This window comes from Podarcis raffonei, chromosome 12 (assembly GCF_027172205.1).
Source record: "Podarcis raffonei isolate rPodRaf1 chromosome 12, rPodRaf1.pri, whole genome shotgun sequence".
NCBI lineage: Eukaryota > Metazoa > Chordata > Lepidosauria > Squamata > Lacertidae > Podarcis > Podarcis raffonei.
Genome location: NC_070613.1, coordinates 40,648,401 through 40,670,398, shown reverse-complemented (window position 1 = coordinate 40,670,398; position 21,998 = coordinate 40,648,401). Strand labels below are relative to the sequence as shown.

Genomic DNA, 21,998 nt, shown 5'->3' with positions numbered 1-21,998 from the left:
TAGAAAATAAATAGATCGCCTCAATGCAAGGGGAGATCTCAGCCCATCAGGTCTCCCATGTGTAGGCATTTTCTGTGCCTACACTGCTTCGCAGGCATGTGGGGCCTGAAAGTACTCCTGTCCACAAATGGAAACAGCAATCCACATACAAATGAATATTCTAGTGTGGATTCAGCCTAAGGTAGTGGATAATTAATGGGACTTCTGTCATGATGACTAACTAGTTCTATTGATTTCAGTGGGCACTAAGGTAACCTAATTTAGACTGGAATGGAGTCAACCCACTGGAATTGGCTGCATGGTGACTGTTTCAAAATCATGCACATCGCTTCTCTCCCTGTGGTTATCTAGTCATGTGCATTTGCAGAAGTTGCCTGCAATTATTTAAAATCAAAATTTGTGATGGCATTCGAAAAGCTTAAACTTATGCCTATGGGCTACATTTATCCAGTTGACTGACTCACAGGATTTTCAAGTATTCCCGGACTGAATGGCTGTATAGATTGACCCCAAACCTCCCATTCTCCTACTCAGAACTCTATACAAATTCATATTTTATTGATCGTCTTTGTTCTGCTTTTTCCTTCTTCACCGCTATCCATCAAGATACCTCCAATCTGTGGATGCGAACAAAGACCAAATTACATTAATGCGGTTTTCAGGTGAAAAAGCTTTTGGACCTTCTGATTATGAGAAGCCAATTCCTGTTGCAGCTATAATATATCTCCAGAATTGCATGCGTTCTGCAGTTCTGTGCAAGCTAGACAAAGCAGGGAATCTTTTTTAAGAATCCCAGTGTTTGTGTGTTGTTTTAAAAGGTAGGTTTCTGCCTCTCATGGCTGAGAATATATGCACAGATGTGTAAAGCCACTTCCTATAAAAAAACTCTAAATATGACTGCCACCGGTCAAGGGTGGGACTCCAGTGTCTTAAACAACTCCTAGTTTCTTCCAAGGACTGGTGGTAGCGCACTACATTACACACACACACACACACACACACACAAACCCCTTTTGTAAATCTGCTTAGCGTGTATAATTTATTCCAGTTACAGAATTCAATATTTTCTGGTAAGTTTTTTTTCTTAGCACAGAATTAAGGTTACCTTGGCACAGCTTAAAAATGAAATTATAGCCCAGTGTTTGCATAGCCATATATTGTGTTCCCTCTAGGAGAATAGATTCCGCAGCTTGCAGTGGCTATATTATTTTCATCAACTCTCCAGCTATTCTCTGTACTATTAAATCTCTCTCTTTCTCATTTCTGTAGTTCTTTATTACCCCTCCCCTTACTGCTGTTTTCTTAATTTAATTTTCAGATCTATAATAGCTCTGTAAATCATTAGCAGATATAGTTTCCACAAATGTGATATGCCTAATAAAGCTGTACGATATATGTATTTTTTCCCAGGCTCGAGCAATTCATGTAGATGTGATACTAAAGCCAACAAGTGCTTTCCCATCTTTCAGATTCTGGTTTGCTGATACAAATCTAATCAACAAAGACCGGCTGACATGTTTGTGGGGTTGGAGTCCAGCCAATACAAGGATGGTTGTCTGGTTGCGCTTATTCATTTACAGGAGGGGTGGGGAAGCTGTGGTCCTCCTGATGTTGCTGGAATCCAGCTCCCACCATCCTTGACCACCAGACATGGGTGCCCAGAAATATCTTGAGGTCCACAGGTTTCCCATCCTTGGCTGGACCTAGACACATCAAAGCAGCGTTTCACTTAAACATGTTTTAAGCTTTGCATGAGAAATCAGGATGGCAAAACCAGTACTCCACAGCGCCATCTGGTGTCACAGTTTTAGAATGCATAAACAACACATATAAAGAGCCTTTTCTTTGCCAACGTAGCTGAGTCCCCTGTTTAACATTTTTCAGCTGAAGTTTTCTGAGTGTGTCAAGATTCTGGATGGTTCAATAAGAACATAAGAAGAACTGATGATCTAGTCTAGGGTCCCATCCTCACAGTTGCCAACCAGAGCCCTGTGGGAAACCTGCAAGCAGAACCTGAGCACAAAAAATTTCTCCCTCCCTGCAGTTTCCAGCAACTGGTATTCACTGGTATGACTGTGGAGGCAGAGCAGAGCCATCATGGCTAGTAGCCATGGAGCCAAGCACTGATGTAACCATTTTAAGTTGTGTAAGATTATAATTTGGCAGACCTGATGTGACACACTTTGCATTGAAAGCATACTTTAATTGTCATTAAATAGTATCTTGAGGGTTAATCATGATCACAGAAGAGTTAAAGTTAAATATCTAGATGGTAAAACCACACATTTATTCTTTCCTGCACTAGTTATTCCCAAGTCTTTTAAAAAAGCAAACAAATTGGACCACTGATTCCCATTTATTCAGTATTTTTTAATATGCTTCTTGCTTTTCTAACTTTATGGTCAGTGACCCCCAGCTGTTCACACAACTTTGTAATTAACTTAGCTTAATTGGTTTATGATCCACCTTCCAGTATTGCTCTTAAAGGATTCTTGCAATTGTAATTATATATAAAACTTATGTCTGAAATTCTCCAAGAACTCAAGAACCTTTGGTGTAAATTACTGTATTTTTTGCTCTATAGGACGCACTTTTTCCCCTTCAAAAATGAAGGGGAAATGTTTGTGCGTCCTATGGAGCGAAGACGCCATAACCCCGCGACCCTCTCCCGGCTGGAGAGGTAACGCGCGGCTATGGAGGCTCCTGCCATAGCCGCGCGCCACCTCTCCAGCCGGGAGAGCGCGCGTGGGGCTAAAGAAGCCCGGCTTACTCTCTCCCGGCTGGAGAGGTGACGCGCAGCTATGGCAGGAGCCTCTATAGCCATGCATCACCTCTCCAGCCGGGAGAGCGCGTGCGGGGCTAAAGAAGCCATAGCCCCGCGACCCTCTCCCAGCTGGAGAAGTGACGCGTGACTATGGCAGCAGCCTCTCCACTGCGCCTTTCCGCTGCTCCCTGACCTGCTCTTTGGGGCTGGTGGTGGGCTTTCCCCCGCCAGCCCCAAAAAGCAGGTTGAAAGGAACCTTCCAAGGTAGCCACCTGAACGCACCTTAAACAGCATCTTGTTTTAGAGCGGGAAAACAAGAGGGGAAAAATTCTCCCACTCTCTGCGCAGTGCCTCCTGCCGCTTCGCTGAAGGGGCACTGGGCAGAGAGCGGAAGAATTTTTTTCCCTTGTTCTCCCCCTCTAAAACAAGGTGCGTCCTATTGTCCGGTGCGTCCTATGGTGCGAAAAATACGGTAAAAGGAACAATAGTGGTTAGCAACTAAATTTACTCAAATACTTTCATTAATAATAGTGATGTCTCTAATGTTTCCTTGCTTTCCAACATTCCCGCCAAATATGAAAAAATGCACTCTCTTTCCTTATAGAACCATTGGCTTACCACTTTACTATTAAATTTGTTTTTTGTGTGTGGTACAGACCCTAGCAATATGATGACACAACTGAACTCTAGTTTCGTTTCCTCCCCCCACCACAGTATAGGTTCATATTTTTATTTTTGTCTGTAGTGCTGATCTGCAGTACATTACACTCGCAGCTTATGCACTTTTATCGCTTGGCAAACATTAAAAAATAAAATAAAATAAGAGAGGCCCCACCTGCCATTGCACCCAAAATATTTTGATTATACGCAATTTTGTCTTAAGGCACGACCCCCAGAATGTAACCTCCACATAAGTTGCAGCCTTACTGTAGTATGTAGTGACTTTCTCATAATAGAATAAGTCAGTGGTATAGCATGGGTTGCTGGGGCCCGGGATGGGACAGGTGGTGGGCAGGCTGGTGGGGGTGGACTGGGTAACTGGGGTGGGGGCACATGCATGGAGCCTGTCTGAAGGGTGAACAGAGCCTGCCTCCCAACAGGCTCTTCACCTGCTGCCTCCACCTGCCCACTAGACAAACCCGCCTGCTGCCACACCTCAACTGCTATGGCTCTGTGCCTGTTGTGGGGGTGCCTGATTGTGCCCCCTCAAAAATGTACACCCAGGGCCCTGGCCCCCCACCCTATGCCTCTGGAACAAGTACCATATGTATCTCACACTCAGTGGTTCCACATGCATTGAGTAATCAGCAAAGGACAATTTGGTCATTTTTGGTTTCTCTCTATTTATCATTTTCAGTCTTAAGTTCAGAGCACCAGATTTATGCATTTTTGATGTTGTTGTTTTTTTTTTAGTCCTCGTGAAAATTTGTCAGTGTTCTGGTGCAAATTTCTCCTCATATATACATTTCTGTATGCAATTTTGCCCAATAACACACATTTTGCAAGCAATTTTCTCTAACATGATGCATTTCATAGGATGCTTTTGTTAGCTTATGCATTTTAATGCACACTTTCTCCTAATATACACATTTTTGCACCCATTGGTTGGTTGGAGAACCATGTTGCAAAATTCTGAGAAGTGGTCATTTTGAAGGATGGCCATGCTTTCATTCACATATTGTTTGAGAAACTGAGAACTGGGTAGGTTCACATTAAAATCCAGTCCAAATCAAATTTACTTTCAATCCATGTGACTAACCAAGAAATATTGTATGAATGTGGGTCAATTACTTCCCCAGGGCAATGACCAGGTATGGACAGAAAAAGGTAAATCCCAAATGCAGAAAAACCTGATGTCAAAAAGAAATACAAAAAAACTCCCAAGCAAACCCATAATGAAGTCAAACCTTCAGCTAAGGCTGTATATTTCTAATACATATGTAGGGCATTTCTTGAAAACCCTTTTACATTCTTAAAGTTTTCAAATAATTATCTAGCTGGGGAAAAAATATTAGCTAGTTTGCTGATGCTGAAAATCCGTTTCTAAGTGGCGCACAGCATAATAGACCAGATTTGGCATCTTTAAGAGGATTGAGGACCTTGAAGATAGCTCTTATGACATATTCTTGCCTTACCAAAATGTGGCTCTTGAAGTCTTAATGTCATACATTTCCCCCCTCTAGTGTGACAGTTTTGCTTATTAATCATGTGAATTGTAAATTCGAAACCACCGTTCTGTGGGTTTTGAATTAATGTGCAACTGTTTAAAATAACTGGCATCGCACATAGTACTTATCAATGTTTTTACCTGAAACTTTGCATTTTCAGCTTCACATGTAATACTGACCTTTCTTCTTCTTCCTCCTTCTCCTCCTCTCATTTTCTTTCATTTGACATTGTAGAAACCATCACATCTTCAACTGTTAAAAGTCTGGGAAGGCCCTGTAGCTCATTTGTGGAGCTCTGAATATAGAAGATCCCATCCCATTTGCATCTCCACTTAAAATAATCCCAGGTAGGAGGACTGGAAAGACACCAGCTCAAATCCTTGGAGACCTGCTGCCCTTCAAAGTAGATCAGGGTAGCCAATGACATGACGACCCCAGTGTTGCTAAACTACAGTTCCCACCATCAAAGACATACCTAAGGTCTGAAAAAACTGTCCTTCATTGGGGATGCAGGCCTGGGTGGGTTCTATACAAGGCAGCTTCATGCATTCAAGCACAATCCCCCAGCGTCTACATTCAAAGTAGGATTTGACATGAGCAGTTGCCCTGCAGTTTCCATGAAATATCTCTCTCCTCCAGATAAACCCCTTCCCCTTTTCAGTATGTACAGTTTAAGCCATTTGGAAACAGCAGCAATGCTTTTGGAAAGTGCTTATTTTTAGAAATGATGAGCAAACTTACAGGAATGGCAAGGAAAAACAAGAGAAGAAAAAGCTTACTACGACATAATTTGTTGTCTTAGTATAAAATCAAATCTAATCTAGGTATAATGGATATAAGTCTATGATCCCCAAACGGAATATATTACTCAACAGTGGCAAAACTCTGGCTTTACTGCCAAGTTGACTGCTGAATCATTTAAAGAATGGCTTAGTGCCCAAGGCTCAATTTCTGTTGTGTGAGGAGTCCTGTCTTCCAAGTTTAAATATTCTTTCTTCTTATTTAAATGTATTCATGTTCTTCCTAATTCTCTCTTTTCTAGATGTCCCAACTGCGACTTCATTAAATTTCTCCTTCCCCTACAGCACTTGCTAGTCTTGACTCTTCATGAGCTCTGATCGAGTACAAAGGTAGCTCATTTAAGTTTCTCCTTTGCTACAATCCCCATGTATCATGTTTCTCTGGGATTATTTTGAAAAGTTTCATTTTAGCAGAACTATCAGGATTGAGGGCTTTGATCTACAACTTGGCTGTTGTGGAAATGAGCCAATCCCCGGAAGGGTGTAGTCACTTGCCATACACACCCTGCTAATGTTTTATCTGTTATGGCTATATATTTCTGCCTCTCCTAGTTGCCTTCACAGAAGAAAAACTGGGACAGAAGGAGTGCTTCAGTCCACCCAGCGAGTCTGTCTGCAGCCAAGCTTGCAGTTTGTCTTTCCCCCAAACCACTTTGCTGTTTCTGATTGACTAGCTATTGGTATCAACCATCTTGAGAGCCAGTGTGGTGTAGTGGTTAAGAGCAGTGGACTCATAATCTGGTGAACCAGGTTCGCTTCCCTGCTCCTCCACATGCAGCTGCTGGGTGACCTTGGGCCAGTCACACTGTTTGTTTGTTGTGGGGGAGGAAGGGAAAGGAGAATGTTAGCCGCTTTGACACTCCTTCGGGTAGTGATAAAGCGGGATATCAAATCCAAACTCTCCTCCTCCTCCTCCTCCTCCTCCTCCTCCTCCTTCTTCTTCCACCCCCCCACCTTAAAGTATGTCCCGGCTCTGCAAGTCTGCAACAGCCTTGCATTTTTAATTTATTTTATTAATGATACTTAGGTCACATCCACAGTGTACATCTAAAGCACATGGTTCTCCTCAAAGAATCCTGGGAACTGTAGATTGGTACAGGTGCTGGGAATTGTAGCTCTATGAGGGGTAAACTGCAGTTCCTGGGGTTCTTTGTGGGAAGGCATGTTAGTGGTATAAATGTCCTTTAAACGTGCTGCTTATCTACAGAAGAGCTCAGAAATACCTGTGTATGTTATGTGCCATGCAGGAAACAAACCAGCCCCATTTCAGCAGTGGAAATGCATTATGTGCCTTATTTCATGTATCTTTTTGTAAGTGTTCAATCTCTTACTTTCTACTCCACTTCCTGCTTGCCTAGTCTTTGCTAGCCATTAATAGATTCATCTGTTTATATCTGAACTCTCTTGGGGCATCTCTAGAGATTCTATGATGATTTCCTTCGATTTGAACCAGCCCTAGTTCTGTGAACTAGATCTGACCCCGATCATCCTAACACACATGGCGACTCCCATCCTGCTAGCGCTGCCTATTGCCAAGGCTTTGTCACAGCCACTCGTCCCATCTTAAAAAGCAACCAGGAAGTATATTACAGAGCCAGACAACTGGGCAGATGAGAAATCTCAGCGAGAAAACTTTGGAGAGGAATGTTGCCGTTCATATATGTGATCTGAAAGAGTTAGTTACCATTGATGGATTAACCTGATCAGTGTTCTTAAATCTGACCATAGAAAGGTCACAGTTTAATACTTTTCTACATGGTCACGTCAACTCAGTCTTGTCTCAGATAACACTGCTCCTTGGACATTATGGGAATGGTATGTCAGCCAGTCCCCAGAGTCCCCCGCTAACAAAAACAGAATCGTTTTGTAAACATTGGAACTCATCTTTCGGCGGTTTTAAGTTCAGCTGTTTATATACTTTTCTGCAATGCAAAGGATTGTTGATGGCCCTGCTAGTATATGAAAATTGGTTCAAGCCAGAAAAGAATTTGGAATATGAATTGGCTCTCCCCACAACCTTAAGAATGCTGAAAACCGAGCTGAAGCACATTAGCACTGTGAAGTACATTAGACTGGAGGAGCAAATATACTTACTTATAACAAGGTGCTTAAGGAGGTGTCTGTGGTTCGCCTTCCACCCAATTGTATCCTCACAACTAACTTGTGAGGTGAGTTAAGGTAGGAGATAGTGACTGGTCAAAGGTCATCTGATACACTCACACGGCAGGTGTAGACAAGGTAGTGCCTCCAGATGTTACTTAACTCCAACTCCCATCAGCCCCACCCAGTAGGGATAATGGGAGCTATAGTGCCATGATATCTGTAGAGCACTAGACAATGCTATGCTGGCATTCTGTGTACTTTGTAATATTAAATACTGGGGCAAGCAATGGAGATGATTGGTGCCTTCCTGTTCTGCTTGTGGAAACACAATACAGTGGTACCTCGGGTTACAGACTCTTCAGGTTACAGACTCCACTAACCCGGAAGTAGTTCTTCAGGTTAAGAACTTTGCTTCAGGATGAGAACAGAAATTCTGCTCCGGCGGTGCAGTGGCAGTGGGAGGCCCCATTAGCTAAAGTGGTGCTTCAGGTTAAGAACAGTTTCAGGTTAAGAACGGACCTCCGTAACAAATTAAGTTCTTAACCCTAGGTACCACTGTAGACCAATCTTATGCCTCTCATGCCACCTTGTACTGTAGATGAAAATGGCAGCAGGTAGGCATATATGTTCATCCAGTTGAATATTGCACTTCGAATGACAATGTTCTAGCTCTGATTATAGCTGAGAGGAGTGCCAAAATGAATTTGTAATCCAGCACCTGCACATAAAAGGCCACTTTTCTCTCTCTCCCTTCCCCCAGTATGTTTCTTTACCACTATATGAAACAACAACAAAAGCGGATGCGGGGCGAGGTGAGGGGCGGGGGGGGGGGGGAGGAGACTCACAATACAAAATAGCATCTAAATAGCTCCAGTCATTTGGTTCTTTCAAAATGACTTGAAGAAATGGAATAATCTGTTTGGTTTATGAGGCTTTCACAATGGGAAATTTGCTGCAGTACCTGTCAATTGCGGGAAATGTGGAGAATGTATTTGATGTATCGTGTAACAACTTCATTTGAAATTCTTTGCCTAAACTCTGAAGCAATCCGAGCTGCCAAAGGAAAGAGAAATAACAAAATGGGCATCAAGCAAAACTGTTTAATATAGAACAGCAAATTGTTGCGTAGGACAAGGTCAGAATTTGTTGATCAGAATTTGCACAAATGTTCCTCTGTGTGCGTACATGTGGAGATCATTGCAGATAATGTGCCCTACATGCATCTGTAGCAGTCACTTTAGGCATATATTTTCTACCTTTTCTCCACAAGAAGAATAATATTTACTGAAGCCATGTGAGGATATCCCATCCCACTTGAATCCTTGTTCAGCTGAGAAATCCAAACCCCCTATACTCTGGTATATGTGTGGATTGGGCAGAGGTGTCGACCGTCCAATCCTGCTGACCTCCGCGGGCCTACACCTGTGGAGTAATGACAGCATCACCTGCCCCTTCCACCTGCCAAACATGATCTGGACTGGATCCCAGGTGACATAGTGATCTGCCTGCTGTTCCACCTTCTGCCCTGGCTGGCAGGACTGTGAATACAGCAGTCTCCTCACTACTCCATTAAGCCTCAATGGGCAGCGACCAAGGTTAGTACTGCACCCTAGGAGAAGAACTCTGGTTAGCTTCTGTGTAGATGAAGCACTAATCCACAGTTAGGGCTGAGATTGCATTGGGGGACATATGTGGGCATGGGGAGGAGTAAAGGATCCTGCTTTCTGGAGTTTGCCTCTCTATGTGCAAATTGCAAACCATATTTGCAAGAAGTCAGCATTCCATTTACACCGGGCAAAGTTTGCAAAGTTAGCATGATCCTTTGTCATTTAAAAATGTAGGTTTCTGGCTCCCATTCTGTCAATATGTTTGATTTACACTATTGTTCATTCTAAATCAACACCAAATATTGTTTGTTTTTGAAAACATACGTAAAATCATAGGAGCTGGGCAAACAAGGAACCTGCCTATAATTCAGTGTCTAAGACGCAGCGTGTGCCCATTTAACAAACTCTACTCCCGGACAAAAACAAGCATTTGTTTGAGCATTGACACACAAAATCAATACAGAACTCATTGAGGCTTCAGTTTGCTTCAGATGTTTCTATGCTTTAGATGTTCTGAGACTATCAGTAGCCAGACTATTTCATCTTAGAAATTTCAAAAGATAAAATGGTTTTCTTCACCTTGTGTTACGGCCACATGTTTGATTTTAATAACTGTTTCACACTTTAATGTGCAACCTGCTATGTAGTCATAATCAGAAGGTTCACCCCCATAACAGCCCTGAGGGACTATTAATATTGGGTTTTGATGGGTGGGAGATGGGACTAAATCTGACCAGAAGTAACCAAAGATTTGTTGCTGCTGGAGGGGGAGCAGGAAATGGCGCTTCCCCATCCAAGCTGTGGTGCATAGTATCCAAGGCCTTTTAAGTTAAATTTTTCATTAAAGTAAGGTAAAGGTACCCCTGACCGTTAGGTCCAGTCATGGACAACTCTGGGGTTGCGGCGCTCATCTCGCTTTACTGGCCGAGCGAGCCGGCGTTTGTCCACAGACAGTTTTTCCGGGTCATGTGGTCAACATGACTAAGCCGCTTCTGGCGAAACCAGAGCAGTGCACACAAACACCATTTACCTTCCCGCGGAGCGGTACCTATTTATCTACTTGCACTTTGAAGTGCTTTCGAACTGCTAGGTTGGCAGGAGCAGGGACCGATCAATGGGAGCTCACTCCGTCACGGGGATTCGAACCACCGACCTTCTGATCAGCAAGCCCTAGACTCTGTGGTTTAGACCACAGCACCACCCGCGTCCCTATTCATTATAGTACTAGGGTTTTAATAATGATGATGATAGACAAAAATCTAACCATTTGGTGCCCATTCATGAAATTGCAAATCAGCGGCTTTACTTTGCCTAATGATAGGGCCGTTTCTACATGGAAATCCTATATATTTTTGTTCAGAAGTAAGCCCTACTATATGAGTCAGTGAGTCATATTACAGGACAGGGTGCATAGGATTATAAGGTGCTAGCAATAATGATCTCCGGACATCAGGACACACATACCTTATTCTCTGGCAGTGGTGCGGGTAGTTTTAGACTCTGGGCATAACAGTCTTTTGGGGACACACAAACACCTTTAGATAGCCATGCACTTTACTTCATTCATTTCAAAATGTCATAAGCCAGCCCTGCTGCTTATTCTGCGGAGTGAGGCGTTGGGACTTCTGCATCTGAGTCCTGCCCTGATACCACCACTGCTCTCTGGATCATGTTGTTAGCTTGCCAGAGGGAAGGGCTGCTGGCCTTTTCTTCATTGAAGCCAGCTACAGCTACACCATTTAAAGCACTTTACCATCACGGCTCCCTACATTTCCCTTCTGTTTTTGGTGTGTTCCAGATCATGGGGCTTTGGGGAAATGCAATGGCTGATCAGATAGCTAGGATGGCACTGGGACAGATGGACATTCTGCATACTGGTGTATTTTTCATTAACTAAACATTTTTATTTTATATATTGCTGTGACTTTTAATACATATTCCGCCCTGAGAGTCTGGTGAAGAGACGGAATGGCAATGTTTTAAGTAAGTAAGAAAGGCAGAGTGGTGACATTGACTATTTCTCAGGCTGAACAGGCAATGCTATGAGATGCAACAAATTCTCTATTTGTTTGTCCTCAGGTTTTTTTTTATTTCTTTCTTTCTCATTTATGGAATCATCTGTCAAGAATGCAGAAGGTGACAGTGAAATGCATAGTTCAGTGTTAACAGCAACAGCTTTTCTTTCCTCTGACAAAGGCAACTGCTTAAATAGGTCATGGAATAAAAATAGTATTGAAAAGCAATGCATGGGGATCGGATATTGTTTCTTGCTCCAGTGGTGTAAATCTAGAGTAACCCAAGTTTTACAAAAGTAGCTTGAACAATATGGCAATACAATCCTACACATGCCTACTACTCAGGAGGAAGTCCCACTGAGTTTAATGGTGTTTACGCCCAGAAAACGGTACAGGATCAGAATCTAATTTTATTATTTAGGATGCAACACTATACTCATGTAGTTGGGAGGGTGTCCCATGGAACTCAATAATTCTGAGTAGACATGTTGAAGTGTAGGTGGGTTCCCATGAGGCAAGACACAGTGATAACAACAAGAACCTTTATTGAACTACAGAACTGGACAACAGGGGCAAAGCAACTGCTTATATACATTGCTGAAGGCCTGGGCCACCCACTCCCAACGTGATTGGCTGCCTTAACTTCCAAGCTGCGAATCATAACTCAGAGTTTAAGGGCCAATGGCAGAGGCCCAAATCCTGAAATGTTCTGTGACTGGATGTCATGTATCGAATCAGAACACTGGAGAATCCTTAGTCCAGACTCAGGCAAACACAGACCACTGAATACATAACACATGTATAGGATTGCCCTGCACGTTAGTTAATTTAAAAAGTTTGCTTATTTATCTTAAATCTTTAAATGAAGAATTTCAAAGTAGAATCATAGAATCATAGAGTTGGAAGAGACCACAAGGGCCATCGAGTCCAACCCCCTGCCAAGCAGGAAACACCATCAGAGCACTCCTGACATATGGTTGTCAAGCCTCTGCTTAAAGACCTCCAAAGAAGGAGACTCCACCACACTCCTTGGCAGCAAATTCCACTGTCGAACAGCTCTTACTGTCAGGAAGTTCTTCCTAATGTTTAGGTGGAATCTTCTTTCTTGTAGTTTGGATCCATTGCTCCGTGTCCACTTCTCTGGAGCAGCAGAAAACAGCCTTTCTCCCTCCTCTATGTGACATCCTTTTATATATTTGAACATGGCTATCATATCACCCCTTAACCTCCTCTTCTCCAGGCTAAACATGCCCAGCTCCCTTAGCTGTTCCTCATAAGGCATCGTTTCCAGGCCTTTGACCATTTTGGTTGCCCTCCTCTGGACACGTTCCAGTTTGTCAGTGTCCTTCTTGAACTGTGGTGCCCAGAACTGGACACAGTACTCCAGGTGAGGTCTGACCAGAGCAGAATACAGTGGAACTGAAAACAGCAGAAGAGATAACACCTTAAACACCTTAAACATCAGTTTAAAAACAACAAAAATAGCAGCATCACGTTAGGAAAGAATCATCTTAAAATGATTGGGTGTGTGTGGAATCTTGGACTGGTACTTTAAAAATATCAGATTAGTGCTGTTTGGTAATATTGGGGGGTCTTGCTCATTTTGCTATGTGGGGCCTTGGACTTCTGCCCTGCCCTGAGTACAACCAGAACTTTCCATTACTGGTCATGCAGTGGTTTGCAGTTGAAAATATTGACATCCATAGCCAAGTGGGATCTCTTTGTGCATAATTCATTGTGAGGTCAAAGCCAGTAAACGGCACTGTGAAATCTGATTATTAATGTATTAGCAAAATCTAGTTGAAAAAGCCATTTGATTTCTGCTTCTGCCAGCAATTGAGTGATTACTTATATGGAACATTTGTAGAAATGAGGATTTATTTTAGCAAGCTGAAGTATCTGTAGTGTAAAAGAGTGTGTGTGTGTGTGTGTGTGTGTGTGTGTAAGACACAGAGAGGAGACTCCTCTGGAAGTAAGCAGATCATGCAGAAAGCTTATACTAGAAAAATGTCTTCCAAATCCAATTCTTCTTTTCAAACTATCATTGCCAGAAGGTTGCCTCTGAAATCCTTCTAGCTTTTTATTCACTTCCATTCTTTTCATATTTACTCAGTGCAGATCACTGTGACATTTTTATTTAGCTGCATGATCGTCCTGAACCTTTGATCATTTTATTTGCGGTGACCTCTGTGCTGACTGCCTTGGGTAATTTGTGCCATCAGTGGTTTTGATTAGTTCAACTCTGGTGAGTCTTATGTCTTGATCTTCCCCAGGGATCTGAAGAAGAGCTCTGGAGCTAGCTCCCATCAAGAGTGAAAGTGTGTGTGTGTATGCTACTGGTTTTGTTTTGTTTCATAGTCACTACAGTGAGATTAATTTTGTACCAAACACTGAGCCAAGAGGAAACTCCAGTGCCTACTCCAATACTAACATTGGCAAAATGAGACAGAAAACTCAGTCTTAGCTGTGTCTTCATCGCATATTAGCTAATGACTATTAACTGATAGCTCTTTCATCTTAAGATGGGATCGTTTGAGACTTGCTTATCCTTGAAATCAACACTGACTAGATTTTCAGCATCTTAGCCCGAAACACCCTTTACACACCAATGTTCTTTCCTGAAATGCTGGCCTTCCCTATTTATTTTGATTGAATGGGAGGAGAAGCTTGTGCAGGAGAAGCTTCATTAAAGCGAATGGGGAAGTTGGTCCATGCTAGGGAGTGTTTATAACAAATTTATTCTCTGAAATGCTGGCTAGGACTAGAGCATCCTGAATAACTGCATGCTGAACCATGTGCTAGGATGACAGGGAGCACTGGGGGAAGAACAAGAAGAGGACTTGGCTAGAATGACTTGATATACAGGGGCCAGATCAAAAAGAGGACAAGACTCCTGCTCTATGAATGTTGTGTAAAGGAGGCAATTGTTACGTAAACTTCTCCTGCTGAATTTCTTCTTCTACCTGATTAGAGCCTTTACTCCTTTTTTGTCTGGCGATCCTGATGAGCTAACAAACAGCCAGTGCTGGCCCTGATAATAGGCAGAGTGTGGCAATGGCCTCAGGGAGAGGATGCTGGGTGTTCTGGGGAAGCAATACTGGTACCACCTACCCTTACTATTCCTTGTATGACTGGCGGGGATTCTCTGCTCTACACATCTATCGGAGGAGTAGCAGTCCTGTCCTGTTTTGTATCTGGCTACGATTTTTGGAGCACAATCAATCAATCAATCAATCAATAGCTAGCTAGCAGCATACATGACTTGAATCCAAAACCATGATGAAGACTTTACATTTATTCATTTATTTACCTTATTAGTTGGATGTCACCCAATAGTTTCCAAGAAACTTAAAGACAAATAAAGGCAGATAAGTAATAACACAGGGGAAGGGATCATATATTGCATTAACATTTCATATAACATGCAAGAAAACAAAAACAACACACCAGCCCCATAAACAGTAACAAACAACATTAGCAATGTAGTCAAACAATAAATAAAGCAATATTCTGACCCACTAGTTAGCAGATAAATGAAACCTCAGTCACCTCCCTGGACCAAAAGCCATACACTTCAAAACCTAAACCACCCCCTCCCCAGTAATCTCTCCAGCCCACCTGACAGTCTGTCATCAGGCCAGCTGCTGCAGATCAGTTGTGGTGGGGTCCAGAAGTCTTCCTTCAAGCATCTCTCCTCTCTCTTCAGCGGGAGCAATAGAAAAGCAAAGCAGGGAGATGGTGTCAGAAGTTTTACCTGCTTTGCAGTTGTCCCAGCTACTGCTCATCTCTTGCTGCTGGTGGGGGTGCAGGAAGCAGGGGTCCTTCCACTAGGTGTCAAGACCAGCTGTATCTGGCTTCTTCACTATGCAAGTTTCAGTGAATGCTGAAAACACACCTATTTACCCTGGCCTTTGACATCTCAGATGTGTGTTTTCAGGGCCTACCCTCTTCCTTTTTTAACTGTTGTTTAATTCTTAATTTTTGAGTTATTGCTCTGGGACCTGCTGGCAAAGGGCAGGTAGCAAATTTCAAAGTAGTTGTAGTAATAATAATAATAATACAATGAAGCGAAAAATGTGTTCTACCCAACCTTCTGCCCTGACAGTGCTTCGGGTGTGGTGACGACTCCACTTCTCTGTTCCATCATTCTTCATCTGACCTGTTACCAAGAACAGAACTGTTACTTTTTTTGAAGGGTGCCTGTCACATCCCATTATTATCAGGGCTTCCTGAGATCCAAGTGCAGTGCCTGTCATTTGCTGTCACCAAACTCATCTATAACTTCTTCCGTGCATTCAAAGGACACAGTGTCCTTTAAAAGAAAGAAAGAAAAATAAGTAAATCCAACAGTTTATTTAATGTACCCTGAGTTAATTGCTACATATTCACTTTGCAGCAATGAAACAAAACCTAAGGGGCATAACATGTTAATAAAATGTTGAATTCAGAGTTAGTCACATTTAGAGTAGAGCCAATCAAAGCAATAGTCATGACTTAAGCTCCACTGGTTTCAGTTGATCTACTCTAATCATCTGGAGCCAACCCAAATGTAGGGTCCTGAGTATCTTGTTACTTAAGATTTTCTATGGTTTTGATTCCTTTTCTATGTGAGATACTTAAGTCAAGAAAAAGAAAAGGAAAGTAATCCATGTTGTTTCCTTTGAATTACTTGATGATGAATGGGCCTATAACTTTTTAGTCTGTTATACAGTTTATCATACTGCTGTGACAGAGCTACAAAAATGACACGAGATAAAATATAATATAAAATATATAAAGTATAGCTAGTTTTACTTTGTACAGATCTATAAGCTTCCGCAAAACAAGTAATAAATAGAAATAACAAAATAAATTGCCTTTGAAGTCTGCATGAGACAGTTCCTTTCAGTCAGCCTCAAGTGAAGAAAGAAATGAACATTTTATGTGAGAAGGTGAATCTATAATGTCAAAAAAATAAAAAGCAACAGGTTGGTGGTAGTGCCACATTAGAGAACCGTGACCTTCTAATGTACAAAATGCTCCCTGTTTCTCTGGCTGCCTTATGTATAAAATGGTCTGTGAATATGTTTGTGTACTTGTTGTGTCTGTCCTGCAAGATTTGTGTCTGTCTTTAGGCATTCTTCTAGTAAAACTGCTTACATTTTATGCTTGTGGTTTTCTCATAGATTTAGTTTCATTGTCTCTCTGGAGATGGTCCCTGAAGTAAAAGAGAGGGAGAAGAATCTTTGCGGTAAGAAATCTAATCTTTATTAGTCTCCTGCTGATAGCAAGAAATACAAAAATATATGCTTAGAGAAATAACTGATGTGCGTTTTAAACTGATGTTCACATTTTTAAAAGATTCGTGGAACACAGGGGGTTACCTGTATAGGACAATTTTTGACAACACTCTGCTATTAATAAAACAGGTGCCACATCTTTCAGAACCCTATTTTAGCCAGGGAGAAATTTTCACTGAATCCTGCCATGTTTATTTTTACCAGATGTAGCTGCCCACAAGGCCTGTTGAAAGCATGCATCTTATTTTTATAAAAGGCTTTTTTAATGGATCAGAGGGTGGGGTGTTTTGTACTTATTGTTTGCTCTAGAAATAGTGTTCCCCTGTATTTACTGGCATTTAGGTTTCTGGCATCTGTGTCGGTTGAAGAGCTAGCTAACTATGGCAATATATCATGTCAAACTAGGCTAGTTATATAACTGTTAAAATGCTAGTTTTAAAAAAGATGCCCTGGAAAATGTTTTTCTACATTAGAGTTGCATCTCTTTGTATTAGAAATAAGCCAGTGTAGGGTTGTTGATGGGGTGTTGAACAGAACCGGAAAGACTGTAGTTCAAATCCCTGCTCAACCATGACATTCACTGGGTGACCTTGGGCAAGTCACAAACTCTCAGCTATTCTCTCTCAGGGTTGATGAGGTGGTAAAAGGAGGGTGGGAGGCGTCATATTTGCAGCCTTGAGCTCCTTAGGAAAGGGCAAGCTAATTATTGCAATAAATAATGTTTTCCTATCACTACTCCGATATTTGTAAGCAGACAAACTCCGCTATGTATGGGTTTTCCTTGCTGCCAACACTCTCTTTCAGGAGTGAGGGGATTGGCTATCCTTGTCTTGATTCTAATCAATAGGGAAGTTTTAGCCGATGAGTTCAAAGCAGTGGGAACTTTGTGGGGACTGTGTCCATGAAATGTTGGACTTTTTGGACTGGAATAATGGGCTGGAGTTCTGGATCTTATTGAAAATGAAAGGTCAGCACAGTCAAATATGTGCCTTGAATTTCAGGACAGCTGGAGCTCAGAGAAAAGCTAAGTAGGATTTGATGGCTAGATACCCTAATGGGAATAGAAGCCCAAAAAGGCTGATTTCCTGGAGGCAGAATCACAAATAATCCCAATGAGATAAAAGAAATAAAAGAGGGAGACATCTAAAATGACAGTGATGTTACACAAAAAAGCAGAGTGATGAGCAGAAAACAAAAAAGGACATACATGGAAGAAAGGAGATGGCACCAAGGACAAGTTCAGACGAGGAGCCAATACTTGTAGAGGCAGCACCAGGAAAGCTAAAGCTTAGAACAAGCTGAGGTTGGTAAGGGATTTTGCAAGTTACAAGAAGGGCTTTTCTTCTATGTTCAAAGCAAGAGGAAGGAAACAGTAGGCTTAATGTGGAGTATGGATGGTGAAATGTTAACTGTTGACAAGGAAGAGGCACCACAGGTCAACTCCTATTATGCCTCGGTCTTCTCCCAAAACATGATTTGTGTGCAGCTTTTCAAATGTATTATGACTGGGGAGGAGTCAGGATTGCAGTTCTAGGTTGATAGCGAGGTGGTAAGGAATACCTAGCTACCTGAATGAGTCTGAAACTTTGGAGCCAGGTGAATTGCATCGTAGGGAACTAAAGTACTTTGAGAACCATAATATTTGCAGAAATCCTGGGAAAGGGGTGAGGTGCCACCACAAGACTGAAAATCATGGCAAGACTGAAACTGTGCAAATTTTCCAGTCTTCAGAAGAGGGAGAAAAGAGGAAACAAAATTATGGGCAATCTAGCTTTGATTCCAGGAAAGATGCTAGAACTGATGATAATGGAAGCAGTTTGAAATAATCTTGATAACGATGCAGTTATTAGTAGAAACTATCATGGATGTGTCCAGAATAAATTTCTGCAAGACTCAATTTATCATTTTTAAATTAGAGGACTATGAGAATATTATTGACATAATTTGTCTTACATTTGACAAACTTACCCTGCTACACTTTGGTGAGCAAAATTGTTAAATGTGAGCTAGCTGAAAATTCTGACAGATCCTGTCACAGCTAGTTGAAAAATCATACCAAAAAATCTAGTTCATATGTACATAGCTTGGCACTGGTGCCCTCTTCCTTTCCTCTCTTCTTCCAATGCAGCTGTAAGGAAGAGATTATGTTTTTGATTCCATTTTCAATTAAATATGATTTATTATGATATATGGGCCACAAACAAGGGTTAAACATCAACATGATTTAGGTTATCAAAGTAAACCACACTTTTGTCCACAAATCATATTTAAATCTAACCACAGTTCATCTGGGTTAGACATAATGATAAACCGTGGTTAGTTAAAATTTGAAATGAAAGCTTCCAGTCTCTTCCGTGTAGTTGCACTGGAAAAGGAAAGCAGTTCACAAGGCCCAAGCTTGTGTACATAACACTACACCACTGCTCATGTAGCACTGTATTATATAGTTCTCAAATCTCATTAGTTCTATTGGTTGTTCTATATTTGAGTATTCACTTTGAAGTCACACTTCAGTCATCTCTTGTAATACAGAACAGCTGATGAATCTATAACAAGTCTTTTGTAGAAGATACTCCTTTGAATCTAAGGGATGTGAATGCTTGACTATGAACACCTTTCTTGTTTTTTCTTTTCGCTTGTTGACATACATTTCTCTTTCTTTTCTGTGAGATTCTGTGGGGTGTTTTCCTCCTTTTTACAGAGATGAAGCTACATTAGGAAACACGAGAACTTTTCTTCTTCAAGTTTGGTTATTTATAACCGGTTTAGCTCTATAATTAAGCTTGCATTTAATTGCTGTAATTGTGCCATCCTTGTTTAAAGACAAATGGGTTTCTCTGGGCTAGCGTATGTGCTGATATTTTTATTCTATTGAATTCCTTTAAAAGGCTATCTAGGGAGCTTCTGAAAACCTTGAAATAAATACAAGTCCCACACGAGTCTAGAATCCAAAAGAGGACACACACACCTTGGAGAAAGCTGCACACATTTTCCAACTTTTGTGTGCTGTCATTGTGTGTTCCCCCTCCCCCCAGTGCTGAAGAAGCAAGCCACTGATTTCTTAATAAATTGCTTCTCTCTTTGGAAGTGGAAATTGCAAAAGTGGACAAAGAATAGAGGGCTCTGGTTAAGCAGATGGTTCTCTTCTATACAGTGGTACCTCAGGTTACATATGCTTCAGGTTACACACTCCGCTAACCCAGAAATAGTGCTTCAGGTTAAGAACTTTGCTTCAGGATAAGAACAGAAATTGGGCTCTAGCCGCGCGGCAGCAGCAGGAAGCCCCATTAGCTAAAGTGGTGCTTCAGGTTAAGAACAGTTTCAGATTAAGAACAGACCTCCGGAACGAATTAAATACTTAACCTGAGGTACAACAGTACATGCATTTCTATTTTTTCAGTCCTGACCCCATTGTATGACGTTTGAGAAAAATAAGTAAGGGTTTTTTAAATCATTAAGAATGCTGGGAATTGTAGCTCTGTGAGAGGTCCATTACAATTTTCATAATTCAGGGGCGGGGGGAGCCATGACTGTTAAAGTAATATAAATGTGTTTTCCGTGTATGGTGTAGATATTACCTTAGTCTTCAGGAAGATTCCCTCAAATTGATTCCCCTTTTCGTTTCCCTCCCTCTTTTATTCTCCAGAGGTCATAGCCTTTATCACTTGCTACAGTTCCAAAAATCTTGCCCTTGGGAGCTGAACTGAAATCATATGAAAGAAGTAAGGCTTCTGTTTTCATAGTGTGGCTGTGGCTTGGTTGAAATTTATGTAAAACTCAGTCACGGTCATATAGAAGATTTATGAAGCCCTTTGATAAGCAATTCAGCACATGTTCAAATATAAAAATAGACACCATTGCATATTACATAAAGAAGCAATATAGTTGACACCTCATGTATAACACTACCTCTTGTTATTTACCTTCAGTTCCTGAAAATGGCAAAAAGTGGTTGTTGTTTTTTATTGAATCAACTGAGAAGTCAGGTTATGCGGCAATTTTTCATTGTTTTTCAAAATGGTCTCTATTTTTAAAAAAGTTTCTCCAGTTTGAAAGGTTGCTAACCTTGTCTGCTAGAATATTCAATAATAACTGTCAGCACTGTTGTGGGGAAGATGTACCCCTTATGCACTCTGCCAACAATATACTCTTGGTGAGAAGTCTAATTGATCTCAGTAACATCAGAGGTGCCATCTTACAAGGGTGATGGGGGGGGCAATGTTGTGATGTCACAATGTCCTGACGTCACACATGCAATGTCAGGACGTGTGGAGGAGCCGGGGCAGAGCTGAATGTGTCGGCCATGCAGCCTCAACCCTTTGTCCCTCCAGAGGTTTCTGCACCACAGCTCGCATCACCCTTGACCATTGCAACATCTGGAGGGTCAAAGGTTGCCCTGCCCTATATGAATCCTTTGAAATGTGTAGAGCCTCGGTCAGCCATTCTGAAAGGGACTGTGGCTTGCCATGGTATGATTCTTATTAACTTTCTTTAGGAGTGAGGAAGGTATTTCCATTCCCATCCATATGAAGATCCAATAATCTGAGATTGCTTAGAGGCATATGTCTGCAAACCTTCAGGTGAACGGTGGCTGGCTGGCTACATTGCAGTTGATAACAGTCAACGCAAGGCCATCATATGAAAGTTTGAGACTTTTTCTTTTTTATAAAGCAACAGATAAATGTAATCAGTAACGGTGATAATGCAATAGGGGATAATTTAGCTCAGGGATAAGGAATATGTCCCCCCCCCGTGGTTTCATGCATTTTTATGAGCTGCATGAGACCACTACCACTCTGAGCATCTCTGATCATGCTGGCTGAGACTGGGAACTAGAGTCTAACAAGTGCTGGAGGATCACAGGTTCCTCATCCTCCTGCCCCCCATTTGGTCATACCTCCAGATCTTCCTGCAGAGCACTGTGGCTCAGACGTAAAGCTCTTGCTATGCACTGGTTCCATCTCTGACTCCATCAGGCACAGCTTGGTCTGAAACCCTGTAGACCGAACTAAATTAGATGGACTAATGGTCCAACTTGGTATAAGGCGGTTTCTTCTGCAACAAGCATACTGTTGAACTCCCATGTCTGCAGCACTTCTGTGTGCTATTGGCTATGCCAGTGCTGTCCAAAGAGAGCCAGATTTGATGAAGTGAAGGGCCGTGAGGGCCGACCAAAGTTGTTGAGTTTTTTTTAGGACTGAAGTTGTTGAGCTTTTTTAATCCAGTGGGCTGGATTAGGCCCCAGAAATGGACTTTGGACAT

General features: G+C 41.8%; 1 protein-coding gene across 2 annotated transcripts in view; it reads left to right on the top strand.

The window, feature by feature from the left end:
• Positions 1-21,998, top strand: part of ZNF385D (zinc finger protein 385D) — a 551,565-nt gene that overhangs the window by 147,112 nt on the left and 382,455 nt on the right. For both annotated transcript variants that reach the window (XM_053409980.1, XM_053409979.1), the window contains one exon: positions 16,623-16,687. The gene's annotated coding sequence lies outside the window, so the exon portion shown is untranslated. The remainder of the gene's footprint in view (positions 1-16,622; positions 16,688-21,998) is intronic.